Source organism: Aptenodytes forsteri, unplaced genomic scaffold (assembly GCF_000699145.1).
Source record: "Aptenodytes forsteri isolate BGI_AS27 unplaced genomic scaffold, ASM69914v1 Scaffold1, whole genome shotgun sequence".
NCBI classification, from domain to species: Eukaryota; Metazoa; Chordata; class Aves; order Sphenisciformes; family Spheniscidae; genus Aptenodytes; species Aptenodytes forsteri.
This window is the reverse complement of record NW_008795035.1, coordinates 4,303,544-4,318,335: the sequence shown is the minus strand read 5'-3', so window position 1 is coordinate 4,318,335 and position 14,792 is coordinate 4,303,544. Positions and strand designations below refer to the sequence as shown.

The window sequence follows — 14,792 nt, the reverse complement described above, 5'->3', positions numbered from 1 at the left end:
CTAGAACTCTTCACAGGGTATTGTTCAGAGAAAGGTTTAAATGTTCTGTAATAATGTAAGAGATCTATTAACTTTGTGTAGCACCGCCCAACCCAGGATCTCACAGCACTTTACCACAGCACTATCTAATTACACAGAGGAGATACGGATTAACAAATCCTCCCCTACCCTGAAGTCCTACAAGGCCAAAGCATGCAAAGTAGAGTTTACAGTCATCTGGGTTTAAAATTTGGAAAGCTTAGCACTTTTCACGTGACACAGGATCCAACCTTCAAAGTTCTTCTGCATCAATGCATGAGATGGGTCATGCTGAATACACGAGGAGAAACTTTTGGCACATCAGGCAACATGACATGAGAAAAGCTGTCTTGGCCCACACGATAGGCCAAGGCCACAGTACTGGGCTGTAGAGTGAAATGCCTTTTAGCAGCTCCTCGCTCAGAAACAAACCAAAAGCAGCAGAATACATTGCTTTGGCCCTTCCCCTGCTCAGGGATCCCAGTGCCAAATGCAAACAAAAGGATCTGCCAGAGCAGCTGTGTCTGGAGTCTCTGATGGAAGGCCACAGCCCCACAGTAGCAGAGAACAAGCTCCAGCTGCAGGAGAGCACAAGGAACGGCCGGTTGCAGAGTCTCACATTCAGCACCTGAGCCTGACAGGTCTGCAGGAAACCTTGGACAAAATCAGAAATGTGAGAATATATCCAAAATTGATGGCTACTTCTGTGCTTTAGCCACAAGAATACATTGTTTCCTGAAAGGAGTATAATGAATATATAGATAGTGAATATATACACACACCCACACCAATATATAGGAGCTATAGATAGATACTATATGTATTTGGCTTTCGTAATATATATATCAAAATCTTGGCTTTTGATGTTGTGAGGTAAGCCGCACAGGTGAGATACTGGACTTGTGCTTTCTTCTCATGCAATTTTCTGGCAATGATGGGGCAAATTCCTCACACCGGTGCAGATCTAACTTTGCCAGTGAGCTTTGCACTGACCCCAACAACATACATTTCCACACTAGAAGAAACAAGAGAAATGAGAAATACTGTGATTCACAGTCTGCATGGTACTGCATTCATAACCAGCTGCAGAGGAGCACTTGCATTTCATCCATTATACTGCCACTTATAAGCCAGTACGCTTTCACAAATACTTTACACAGGTCTCTGAACCAAATAAGTCAGGTTCCCTATGGATTTGTATAACAAGGCTGAGATCCCACATGGTTTCTTTGATGTCTAATACAGGCTCAACTCATGCTGCAGCCTTTCACTCAAATGAAGGGCATTTGTAGCACTTCTCCATTTCATATAAACACCTATTTGTACAAACCATATAGTAACTTAACATTTTGGGATCTGTCACACCTCTGTCAAATTTGGATGAAATCAGGAAAAAAAAAAAAAATTATTAGGTGACAACTGAGACACAGGCACTTACACACCTTCTTCACTAAGTCTTACTAAGAGACCACGCTAAAAAAGGAGCTAAGCAGTTAGACACTGAAAGTCAGAGGAGTCACCCAGACACAGATAGCAAAGGGGCACCCAGTTAATTGCCCTGTCCACTCAGAGCCACCATCTATGAGAGTCCTGGGCATTATCTGAAAACACACACAGGATGTCTCGAGCATACTCCCTGTTCAGGCCACAGATAAAAAGTAGCCTTAATAGCCGGCCAATTTTTAAGCCATCCATTATATGACTGGCAAACTCTTATCTCAATTCAGCCTTAATAGTGATTTCTGCTCAAATGCGAGCAAACACAGAATATCCTCAAATGACCTTATCTACAATGTAAAGATTTGTAAGGTTGTGCAGAGGAGCTCTGCTACTTGTGTCAAGTGGATCATCCCTTTTTCATCTGGAAGGGTGAATGTTGCACATGCCAGTAAGTTTCTGAGTCAGTTAAATGATAAAAAATATAAGTATTTCCAGTAAAAAATTACAAATGTTATTTTAACAACTATAAGGCTATATTAAAGCATTAAAAGTGGTAAAAATAGTTTATTTTCATACGATTTTCTGCTTGGCAGAAATGTGGAATACCAAAAATCACTCCCCCTTAACTACTCAGAGTTATATGAGGGCAGATGACTGGCAATATCTCTAAGATAAACAGAAGGCTTTTGCTTCCATGCTTCTGTGTTACCTTTTATCTTATTTATGATTTTAGGCCAAAATACTGCTGGGTAAAGTAGAAGTAATGACTCAGGCACAAGGCATATCTGTCTGGTAATTCTGCATGAATGCCTAACACTATCTCCCTGCACAGTGTTATGAAGGACCCCTTCCACCTCAGAAAACCTGTTCAAAATTTGTCTCCAAAGTAAGAGCAGAAAAGCTTTTGCTCTGAGACAAAACCATCGTCCACGCTCAAGCGAGTTTGTCTCAGTAAAAGTGTTTGAGCAGTTTTAATCACTCTCTACAAAAGTCAGGTACAGCTGACAAACAGTAAAGCTTTAATGCCTCCCAGCTATTAGCTGTCTCCCTCCCACCTGAAGCCTGGTGCTTAACTGCACATTAGAGAGACAAAAACAGGTCTGGAGACTCTCTGGATAAAAACCCTAGGCTTAAGGGAAACATGCAATTCAAACATACGATACATGAGGGCAGAAGATTTAAAGCACACAGCTTATAACTGATATAGACCTTTCATGCTACCAGCCAGATCCTTCAAAAAGTATAATGTGTAAAATATGGAGTCTAACTGCACTGGAAATCAGCAGTGCCCCGCTTCTTCAGCATGAATCCAGTCTCAGAGGCAGAACTGAGTTAAAATGGATCTACACTCAATCTCTCCTGCTTTTCTAGAATCCTAAGGGCACAATCCTGTAATCACTGCACACATTAAAAGTCTCAGTGCAACAGCCTGCAACACGTGAGCTATAAAGTATCACATCTTTATGTAAAGAAAAAGTAAACTGTTTCATGATTTAAAATGAGACTCATTGAAGTCCACAGAAGAATTCTCACGGTGAAACCCCAATGCTTTTACTTTCAGTAGTTTTGGACCGTACCTTTAAGCAGAAAACATAAGGCCAGACAAAAGAACAGAGATGGACAAAAGGAGGGAGCAGGTAGATCTGCCATAATATCATGCTTAATGACAACTGGGATTAAATTTTAATACGTTATACATATTCTCAAGTACCTTCCCCTTTTTATTACTTACCTATTTTTGCATCTCGTGTGTGACCTTTAAAGAGTAAAACAGAACATTCGCTTCATCAGCAACAATGATCTTTCAACATGGTGGCCAAGAATTTACCAATCAGGAGGTTCAGAAGTTGAGTTTCATTAACATTTCCTATTCCATACAGGCAATAAGAGAAAGTAATTGATACCTACACTTGTCACACAAAAAATGAATGGTTTCAAGCAATATTCATTTAAGAAAATATATCCTCTGGACAATACTTAAAACAGCAGGAACCATCCTAGTGTAAGCATATAAACCTATAAAGTTACAGTGCTATTGCCAAACCAACTTGAATAGTATCTGGATGCATATGCATTACTGCTCATTGGCAAAAAACGGCTGGAAATTTTCTTCATCTCTGCATGTCATCTATGAAATGTTGTGTTAATGGAAGGAATTTTATTTTAAACAAAGAGGTTAATAACTATAAAGGTTGCTAAGAAAAGTTATTGTAACAAGGAAAAAAATCTGAACAAGCAATGCACAAATACTTCAGCAAGTAATATAGGCTAGGAATGTTCCTGAATCTACTGTTAATTTCATATATTAGTTACTAAATATTTATTAAAGCACACAAAATAACATATGCACAAACTAGCTGAACATTAAAGAGACACCACTCCTGTCCGCCAACCTTTGAGTTAAACAACTCAAATACGCATGCATGACCACCAGGGCACGTTTTTTCTCATAACTGGTACTCCAAAAAAATGCAGTTCTGGAATGGACCTCCTGAGGCTCCAAATACAGACTTGCAGCAGCATCACACATCTATAAATGATTGTGCATCATAATGAAACACATCAGCTTGTTCCCTCTCTCAATAATCCTGTTGGGCGGCTACTTCAGAATCTTACAAGATGGATAGAAACCCTCCCTCTAACTTCCATAGTAAGATTAACTGAAGGGCAATACACTTACTGGTGTGCCCACAGTGTCTTTAAACACTACTACTTCTTTCTAGCCTCATGCCGTGACAGACAGCAATCATATGTCATCAACATCTTTCTTCAGCCAGTATAAAAGAAACCTGTAATAAAATAAGCTGTCCATTCCCTAATCACACTGACAAACTGTTTTCTGCATCTGTTTTTTTCTGAATGTTGTTTTCCATGTTAGACCTTAGCAGTATTAGGAAGTTAGAACCGAGTGCTACATTGCCTTGTTTCCACTTGCTGGTGGTCCCTATGTGCATGACAATGCACTTTGTTTTATTACTCCCATCTTCAAGGTCATCCAGTTATTACTGTATTGTTCTCATACTCATCTGTGTTGACAGTTCCTCCCAACTTTATCTTATCATGAAGTGTAATGAGCCCAATCTTAATCTTTTTTTGTCCCAGTCATTAATGAAAACACTAAGCAGCTCTAGTCCCAGAGTGACTCTGTGTGTAACCTTTCTCTAGGCCAGTATTCCTCTTTCAGCACAGTCAGTTATTGTCTTCCTCTCCCATTCCTTACTCACTTCCCACTTCACACACCAGACTGCATCTCCTCTAAGTTAATTTCCAGTACGTCATTATATCAAATGGCTTTACCAAAGTCCAGATAAATTAGGTCTCTGTATTCCCCTCATTTAAGGAAAAAAAAAAACTGATCAAAGAAAGGTATAAAATGAGTTAGGATAGGTTTGATCTTCCAGATAAATCTGTTTTCTTCGGTTTTCCATTTACCTTTATGTTATTAATTATTCCTTCCTCAAAAAGCATTCCAAAGCCTTATACACTTAAGATCAGACAGACACGCTCAGAGTTTCCTGGCTCTTTCCCTTCTATATATTTTAGTACTACATTAGCTATTCCCTAGCCACTTGGTACCACCCTTGTTTTGATAGACTTGTTAAAAATTCCTGCTATCAGAGCTATGATTTCATGTGCAGTTCTTTCAAAGTTCTATATGCAATTCTTATCAGATCGCCCCCGATGTGACTGCATTGAAGCTCTATGAATTTTGCTGCCTTCTTGAATTATAGTAAATAATAATCAACTCCTGAAGACAGAAGTACATATCATACCCTGGTAAAATTCCATTTACAGAGTGGTTTACATGATTGCTAGTAGCATTGTTTCATTTAAAAATAAATACGTATTCCTTAGTAAACAAGATAGTGTTTTCACTTCAAAATAACAGGGTCTACATAAGTGTTTGCCATGAATACAAAGGGGCACACATAAACGCTCTCTGTCATTGTAGGGACAAACTGTTTAGATCTAAAAGCATTATATTCATATTGCATTGCGTAACTCATTTACGAAAGAAGCTACATAGGGAGTTGCGTATGGAAGAGTAAATCATTCTGTTCCTGGCACCAATATTTCATAACCAAAGTACAATGTTATAAAATCTTATACAAAATGGTCTTTAATAGATAAAGTGTTGAGAATAACCATAGGTTCCTTCTAGAAAGCGTACAGCTGTTTTAAGATGATTATTAAATTCCAACCAAGAACCAAGCACATCCTTCATTTTCAGTTTGAAAGTACTCCTCCAACTAAATCTACACTATTTATGTAAACTAATATCTACTCCATATGGTTTAACTTAATTCACATAATCTCTTACTGCACAGATAACAGGGACATAAGCAAGTTTGGTCTACACTGCAAGCACAGGATCAGACCCCAAACACGTAAAAGCTTATGAAAACAGCTAGCAGTCTTAGATTTAAAGTTGTCAGTCAAAGCCCCTCCCCACCTCCTATTTCCAATCCCACTATTTTTTTGTTTGTTTATTTTCATCAGATTATACCAGTTTTAAATTAACAGATAGCAATGTGAGACTGGGCAATACGTTACTGTAAAAATCACACAAGACTGTGGTGCTAACATCATGTTACACCTTAACATAATGTTTGGTTTAGGTGGCCGCTTTGTTGTTCTAAATATGCATTATTTCTATTCTGGAAAAAGTGAAAGTTATCCTAGTAGAAAAACAGCTGTCTTTGGGAAGACCCATTAGGCTGCCTGAGTGCTTGGAGACTTGCCTGTGAAAGCATGTGACACGGTCTATCTGGACAGAAGAGCAGAAGAATCAGGGAAGGGCTAAGATCAAAACAGTTAAATATTTCTATCTTGTTAGTATTACTGTGGAATGGACAGCTTGCGCTGTTCTTGTTTTTTAAGATCTCAGCCTCTTAAGCTTCAGTTGCACTACATGCACGTATACCTGCACCATACACACAAGTTTATAATAAAATTTTGTTGACATCCCCACCAGCTAAACAGCAATTAGTGACACTACCTTGCAGACACATCAGCTTTCTCCTTCTCAGCTGCAGCCGTTTCAGATCTGGCTTTCCCACCTCCAAATCTAAGCCGCTACCAAAGTGCAGCTGTAAAAGTCATCTCTCCTCCCACTCTAGGTCCATCTCCTCCTAGACTCTGTTGGTCTCCTGCCAAATCATATTCAAGTACCTTGTCTTCACTTACAAGATCTTGCATAGTAATAAATAACATAGAAATAACCACAATGTGCTGAGGAATTATCAAGCAAAGCAAGTCCTTTTTAAAAAAACAGAGGAATAAGACCTTACATTACACCCCCTCCATCAATTACAGCCCTGTCACATTTCACACACCACACCCTCCTCCACTTCACACTCCCTTGCCGCGGTCCTGTGACTTACATATTAGAAGTGCAGTTTCACTGACTCCCCCCTGCTCCAGCATCATACAGGAAAGATGCAGATCGGGGAGAGAAGACCATTGCGCTGCCAAACAGAAAGGGATCGTGTGCAGAACAGCACCGCACCACACGGAGATGCTTCAGCAAACTCTCTCCCAGCTGCAGCCTTGCGACGTGGTCTGGCCCCAGTCACGTAAACCGATTTGCCCATTGCAGGACCAGACACACAGACTATATCCTCTTCTGGGCTGCAGTGCAAAACATAGGCAATGCTCACCTTATATCGGGACACAAAAAGGCAATGCAAAGGTAGGGGGACTTGCAAGCATACTATCTGGTTACTGTAGTGACAGGACTGCAAACAGAAATCACCTTCAGCTCATTTTTTTGACCTAGCATTACCATGTTCAGAGCTGTTGTAAGCAGGTGGCTCTCCACTGATCCCTGCCTGCAACTTTGTTGGGCTCGTCTAGCAACACATTTAATTACAATTTGGAGATTAGACAGTTAGAAGATTAACTAAACCCTAAATAAAAAAAAAAAACCCAACCAGGCCTTCTGAGACATAAATCTTGCAAGTATGGTTCCATACAGCACAAGTCCAGATCCCTGAATAGTTTATGATTCTGTAAAATCTTCACTGCAAAAGACTGCATATACTTGAAACTTGCAAAGGTAGCAGCTTAAGTTATTTCTAGTCAGCTCATAAAAATCTGTCTTTAGCACTTTTTTCCTAAGAAAAAAGAAAGAAACCCAGACATACTCTAAGCTTAGTGAAAAGATAAGATTCTGGATATAATACCAATATGACTTCACCCTTTATTTTGTAAGGGTTCAAAACAATACTAGATGAAAGTTTATATATAAGCACAAGGGATCTGCCAAAATGAAAGTGAAAACCCAGCAAATTATATTTCAGACACCTTGACATATTATGCACCACGCATGCTGTCAGCTTCACTGTCCTTTCCTTTGCTGTAGGCCGAAAGCTTGAATACCAATCTTATTAAACTACAACTCTGAATTTATCCACTATATATAACATTCCAGATGTCGTACCAGCTGGGAACAGGCCCTTAGGCCATCTTTGGTTGATCTCTTAGTCGCTTTCCAGCTTTTGCCAGGCATTCATCCAAAAATATGAAGGAAAGTGCTAAAAACAGATGTCAGAGTTAATGGGTTTTTTTCTTCATGGTAGGAAATACAGAAAACTTGCACCCTACACCTATTCTATGAAATATGAATGTTGTCAACAAACCATAAGTTAATTTTAAATTAAATCATAACGTAGCAAAGTTAATTCATACGCTATTTTTCTGACAACAGGCCAGCCTCCATCAGTCTGTTCTTTGAAAATATTACGCAGTCATTTGGATTTTTTCATTAAGTTGGAAAATCTTCTGATGTCGTCAATCTGCAAAAATGGTTTCAAGTCCCTCATTTAAGAAAAAGTAATACTTAAAATGTAAACTAGACTGATTGCAATTCATGGTAAACTTTATGACAACGCTGGAGTAATGGGAGTTATTAAATCAGTACACATCTGAGCTATGAAAGAGAAAGACCTGTTGGCCCCATCGTATTACACAAATGATTTCAACTTCCACTCACTGCAATATGAACAGGAGATGTTCAGATCTTCCCAAGAGGTGCTCTCTCTTTGGGGTCTTACAGGAGTTTAAGCGTGAAATTTCAAAGAACAGGGCTGGAAGCGAGGCCCTGATCCTGCCAACACTTCTGCACATGTGGATCTTTACTTGTGTGGGTAGTTCACTGACGTAGACGGGAGTCCTCACAAGAATTAAGTTATGCATGTGCATAAGTGTTTGGGCCCTAGACTGTAAGGTCTGTGCAAGAGAGGTCATCTATCCTATCTGCTCTAGACAGTGTTCCAAATTTTCTGTCCGCACTCACCAAAATATTAACAAACATATGTAGAACCAATTCTCAGAAAGACTCCATGGTACTGCCAGCAAAACCTCCCTTCAGTATGCGGGACCTTGGTCTCTCATGTAGCAGAGTACAGGAGATCATTTCAATTACAATTATATCTTAATAGGATGGTAATCTCTTTTGACGCTCTAAAGACACCCTTTTTAAAATTGATTTTTGGGCAACAGTCTTCATTAAAAGGAAGTCGCTTAACTGTATAGAAAAAGGACTATTCATAAGAAATATTTTCACCCTCCTTTTCTTTGCCTCACATTCATTAGAATGCAAAGCTGAAAATATGAGAAAAACAGACTACCCTATAGCCTCAGTATTGAAGGAGCAGGAGAAGAATGAACATTAACTGGCAAGTTCATTGTAAAGTATAAAAATATCTGCAAAAAGAACAAAATCTTTTTCGAACGGAATAAAAAGAGCAGGGCAAGTTTAAAACTTAGCCCCAGTACTTAAATAAGATACTTAAGATATAATTCTGATTCATATATTAGAATGCAATATTACCCTAATGCAAGTAGTTACCACTGAAACCAGCACTCAAAGGTGGCAAAATTTTATGGTTTATAGTCTGATATTTGAACATATTTTACATCACCTATTAGCAACATCAAAGAAAAAAAAACATTCAAGCCAATGCACTGCATTTCTTGTAAGTAAAATTGATGCATTGTAAGTACTAGTTTAAGTTTTTTCAAATGGTATAACAAAAAGATGTATTTTGCCACTATATGTTGTATTGATGTCATGAGGCATTATATGAGCTGTCTGAAAGAGCACAGCTTGTTACTTCAGATTTATACCATATAAAACCATGATGTTTAGACAAAGGAAGATCATTGACCTATATGCTACACATTTAAGCAAATGTGCATATTTTTAGCAACGATGGGGCATGAGAGCGGAGTAGTAAACCACATTTTGTCAATATTTTGTGATGTGATTTGAGTACAATATAATTAATGAAACAGATCAAATATTTTAAAAACATGATTCATTTCAGCATTCATGGTGTGTGAATAGGTTTGCTTGTATAAGTCACAGAAAACTCCGTGATCCTCTCCAAATATGCCAGCAGTTGGTTCAAATTAAGGAAGTTTATTATACAGCAAGTCTTAGCACATCTTTTTGACACCAGATTTGGAAAAAACATTGAAGTTGTCTCTCTGCAGAATGCTGAGGCTGCAATGATGCTTGTGCTTTGTAGCTTCTATTCCATTTTCCAGTAATGCCTTAGTCTAACACTCCACAGTATTTCTTCTGGGGTACCTGAATCCAATCTGCCTGAAATCAATGACAAATCTCTTTTCCATTAAAAAAAGTGAAGGCCTGATCCAAAGTCTATTGAAATTACTATGATTTTTGGACCAAAGCCTAAATAATCAGGTAAAAGAGAACATATCATCTTGTATTTACAATTGCAACGATCTCCCAAGGGTTATTTTAAAAGCTACAAAAACATCCCATATCATACAGCAGCATATTACTACTAATTTGTCTCACCCATGTGCAAATACTCTAGTCTGCTTCATGAACCTGCAAACCAGCTAAAGGTTTGGTGCCTTTTTTAAAGTCCTTTTTCTCCTGCGCAACATAAAATTGTCAACTGAATAAAGGCTTATACCATCAAAACACTAAAATAATTTCTCTTATAGCAAGATAACACAAAAAAAATTTACTAGCAATAAGATATTTTTATAAAGCTCAATTACATAGGCTCAAGTGGCAAGAGGTCAAGTCCAATAGTCTCAGAGTATTAAAAAAAGTCCAGATTGTTTCCAATTCTCAGAGGTCTAACTGCCAATCCTTCTAGACCAAGAATCAGCTTAACAGTTGCCTGTCTGTAGGAAAGTGGAGAAAAAAAAAAAACAGAGAATGAAGAGGAATGTTTGATTTGCCAATCATTCCACAAAACGTCAGACCTATGATTTGTGTCAAGTACATTAAAGTACTGAAGGCTAATGTTCAAGCATAGCATTACTCTTTAGCAAAGACCGCACTAAACACTCAACCCAAAGCATTGAGCACCTTCAACCATTGCCTCAAATCACATGCAAGCATTTATTTCTGTAAATAGTTTCAGACATGGAAAAAGATCTATTGACATTCCTAGGACATCCTGCATACTGAAATTTGCGCCCAAAGCTTCTGTGGTTTCCTGAGGATAATGGTTTAAAGGGATTAGAAAATAAGCAATATTTTTTAGGCTATGGCCCAAACAGAACAGCAAGTAACTTCCATACATAAAACAGAGGGAGAATTAAAAAGAAAAAATCACTGAGCTTTCATAACATGAAAGAATGAATAACAAACTCCATATACGTGGTTTTGGGTTTTTTTTTTTATTTTAATACAAAACACTCTCCCAGTTCTGTTACTGAAAACCATGGTCATCCTCTGTACCCTTAAGTCAAGTGCTGATAAGCCTCCAAGGCTAGGCTCAGCAGCGGTGCTGGTGGGAAGCTACACAGGCAACCCGACACTTGAAACACACTGCACCAGGACGCTTAATCGGGGATTACAGCTACTTCTATCTCTGAAATCTGCATGTACTCCTTTTCTTTTTTTCTTTTTTAAGCCAAACTGATTCTGAAGATATTATTTCTTATATTATTTCTTCTACCTAGCCTTGTTCTGATCCTGAAAGCTCAATCATTCTTGCCCATCCTATGACCTGCCCTGCAAATCAGTTCTGCTTTCTGTAACAAAAACAGCGAATAACAGCATTTTCCTCTGTTCTTTCTTTTCATCAATCATTACCTTATCAGTGTCTTAACATAACCAAGTACAAGGGCATAACTCCCCTTCACAAACTGAGACAGTTGTTTATAAAACAGCACAAAGATTTAGCATCCAGTCACTAAAGGAGAAGAGCTCCTGCCCTTCCTGGCCATGCTGCAGCCGGATCACTTGACTACATTACATAAACACACTTTTATTGAATTAGATATCAGAAAAGACAGTTGCTGAAAGCTGGGAAATAGAAGAGACAGTCCCCTTATTTTGTCATTATATCAACAGCACGTTACTAATGTGTGTTGTGAAGCCTGGTACAGTTTGTTTCACATTAGAAGCATTAAAATGCTTCAGATCTTACAGTATCACAACCTGTAACACTTTCTAAGCTCTGAAAATAATAAATACAGTTGTCAGCAGTGATCCTCTCAAGAACCTACATTTACCATTTTTGTTCTTACTGCCAAAATTGGTAATTAATGTATGTAATTTTCATCCTTGTGAGCAAATAGCTTTTGAAGTCTAATAGTCAGTAGAAATAAATTAGGTTTACTGGCAGTGCTGACAGTTATTTTGAAATAGTGTGAAGTGAAATAACTGTTTGAAGTGGTAAAGAGATTGTTCTTTAGCTGTCCCACGGCTGGTTCATTACGCAAGTGCTAATGATATCAAGCACCATCTTAACTATTTCTAGAAACAGCCAAGATATGCAGATTTTTAAAAGAAGGCTTTTCACCGCATCTTCCACATTAGTGGCATACAAATTGGAAGAGATTTAGGTTCAAGTATATCTCCACTACAAAGGTCATTGTGACATCCAACCTGTACTATAAATCTGTTTTCCATGCTGGACAGGCCTGAAAGGATGACTGTCAAGGATGTGAGGGATGTTATCCACATGCTCCACAATGTAAATTCCATTTAAGTTACCCACTGCCTTACAAAACAATAGAATGATATCAGAAATACCTCACATAGAATGATTCATTTCATCAAGCAAGCATTTTACTCAGCATTATTTCAGAGCCAGTATAAACTCAAGTTTCTTTTATTGTTGCACTAAGGATTTCCATGTTAACAGAGAGAAGCTGCTATAAACTCTCATGGGTCTTTTAACGTTATCTGTGGCAGAAGCAGCACAGAAGAAAAAAAAAAGAACAAGTCATCACATTTATCCTTCGTGAAAAATTCAGCAATACAATAATTTTATCTTCGCATTCGTGCAAAACTTAACGAAGGTTCTGAACAGCTTGAGAAGTTCAATAAATTCACCTATATTCTTGAAAAACTAAACGCAATCTGTTCTGGTCTTGACTGAGAGCAGTGAAAAGACGTAGTTCTTTGATTAATTAATTCACCACTGGGCTTTGTCAGCCTAAAACACCCTCTCTTCCATGTACAATCTGAAGAATGGCTTTCCAGTTCCAAGCATTGTGTTTCCTACAGTACTTGAAATATATCTCTGATTGAGAAGCACTTCTCTACTGTATCTCAGTGGACTCTTATTGATAGATGATAGCAGTGGTGCGTCAGAGCTGTGCAAGCATGGGATCATTTCTGCTACCTCCAGACCTTTCAGTCTTAATTTAGAAGTCTGAAGCCAAGCCTTTATCAATGTCAAAATTCTTGGATAAGTACATGTGCCAACTGCTGGGGGTGCGCTGGGGGCATAAGGAGGTCAGTGGTAAATTCACATTACATTGTATCAATCTCTCATGGTTTAATCACTGTTCTCCAGTAAAGAATGTCAAATGAATGTCTAGTCTGTATATTGTTAATTCATTTTATCAGGTGTCTTGTCACTAGCTCAATGTAGCAGAACTGAGTTAAAGACTTTACAGTAGAATATTTGCCCAAGCACACATCCTTCTGTCTGCATCGGGTTTGGGGGGGGCGGGGGGAAGGACGTTGAGTCTATTGCTAGGAACTGAAAAATGTATTTGGGAAAACTCTAAACTGAAAACCCTCAGAACATGAAACACTGAACATGAGTTAAAAAAATTCATCTTTTATGGAAAAATGTATTTGGGAAAACTCTAAACTGAAAACCCTCAGAACATGAAACACTGAACATGAGTTAAAAAAAAACAATCTTTTATGAAAAATGTGCATGGCAGAGACACTATAAAAACAAGGCACTTTAATATTAAAAGGGGTTTTTTTGTATATATATAGACCAACCTCAAACTGAATAAACATGTAATTGTGGCCCCAAAGATATGTCCAAGAAAAAAGGAAGAAAATAAGTATATCAGAAAGTAATGTGTTTTAACAATTGAGTTCTATTTTCCATTAGTAGAAGAGATACTCCTGATTATTTCTCATTCAGTCCCTGCAAATAGGTATTTCCTCTAGTCTGAATCTTCTTTCTGCCCAAGTCAATGGTCTCAGTCACATACTGTGTCCAAGCCGCTCTCAACACCACTCCAAGCAAGGGTATATAGCAAAGCTTTATGCATCCCTGTATAGCCTTTTATCATCCATTAGAGCAGCCTCAGTATCCGTCCCGCACCCAGTGGACCAAGAATAAGAGAAATACCTGAAAGTTTTGTCCATTCTCCTTTCTTCCTTGAGAAGTCATTTGGGGGGAGGAACTTGCAAATGAGGGGCTGCTTCTGCTACCTGGGAATCCTCTGCCAGCTGCTGAGGCCAGTATTATCACAGCCACAGAAGGACTAAGGATCCAGGCCAACGAGTTTTACCACAGAATTTAGTGGAATAGGATTACAGCCTCATAGCAGGTATTTGGTCCAAATTGAAGTGATATAAAATGTGGTGTTTTCTGCAGAAATTGTATTATTACAGATTCCCTGCGAAGGCACTTATCCTGCACAAGGTGAAGACCTGTAAGTACGATTTACATGCAGACACCTTTGGCAGGGTTGGGACTAATGCAGTAATACGAACAAAACAAGGAAGTCTGTAGTTCTTAGCGCACAAAGAAAAATGTACCGCACGCAGCACTTCCACTATTTTCTCTGATCAACAAAACCCTGAGCTTAAAATATTAGCTGGTGCTTTAAAAAGTGCCAGTTCCCCATTCAGTTGGCCGATAGACAAAAGCATATTAAAACAGTTTTCAGTTTACCAAGCAATCTGTCACGCACAAGAATATATCACTAATGATATAATTACTTGTGCATATGCTAGTCACACACTTCCAGCAAGCAATTAGCCTAAACAAAAGTATTGTTTGAATAGGATCATGCCTACTGACTTACGCAGTACCAGTCTCTGTAAGAGCAGTTTTGCCTGAAATTGTAAGTGGGTA

General features: G+C 38.4%; 1 protein-coding gene across 1 annotated transcript in view; it reads right to left on the bottom strand.

Annotated features, from left to right (window-relative positions):
• ADAMTSL3 (ADAMTS like 3) overlaps nucleotides 1–14,792 on the bottom strand; it is a 189,573-nt gene that overhangs the window by 137,486 nt on the left and 37,295 nt on the right.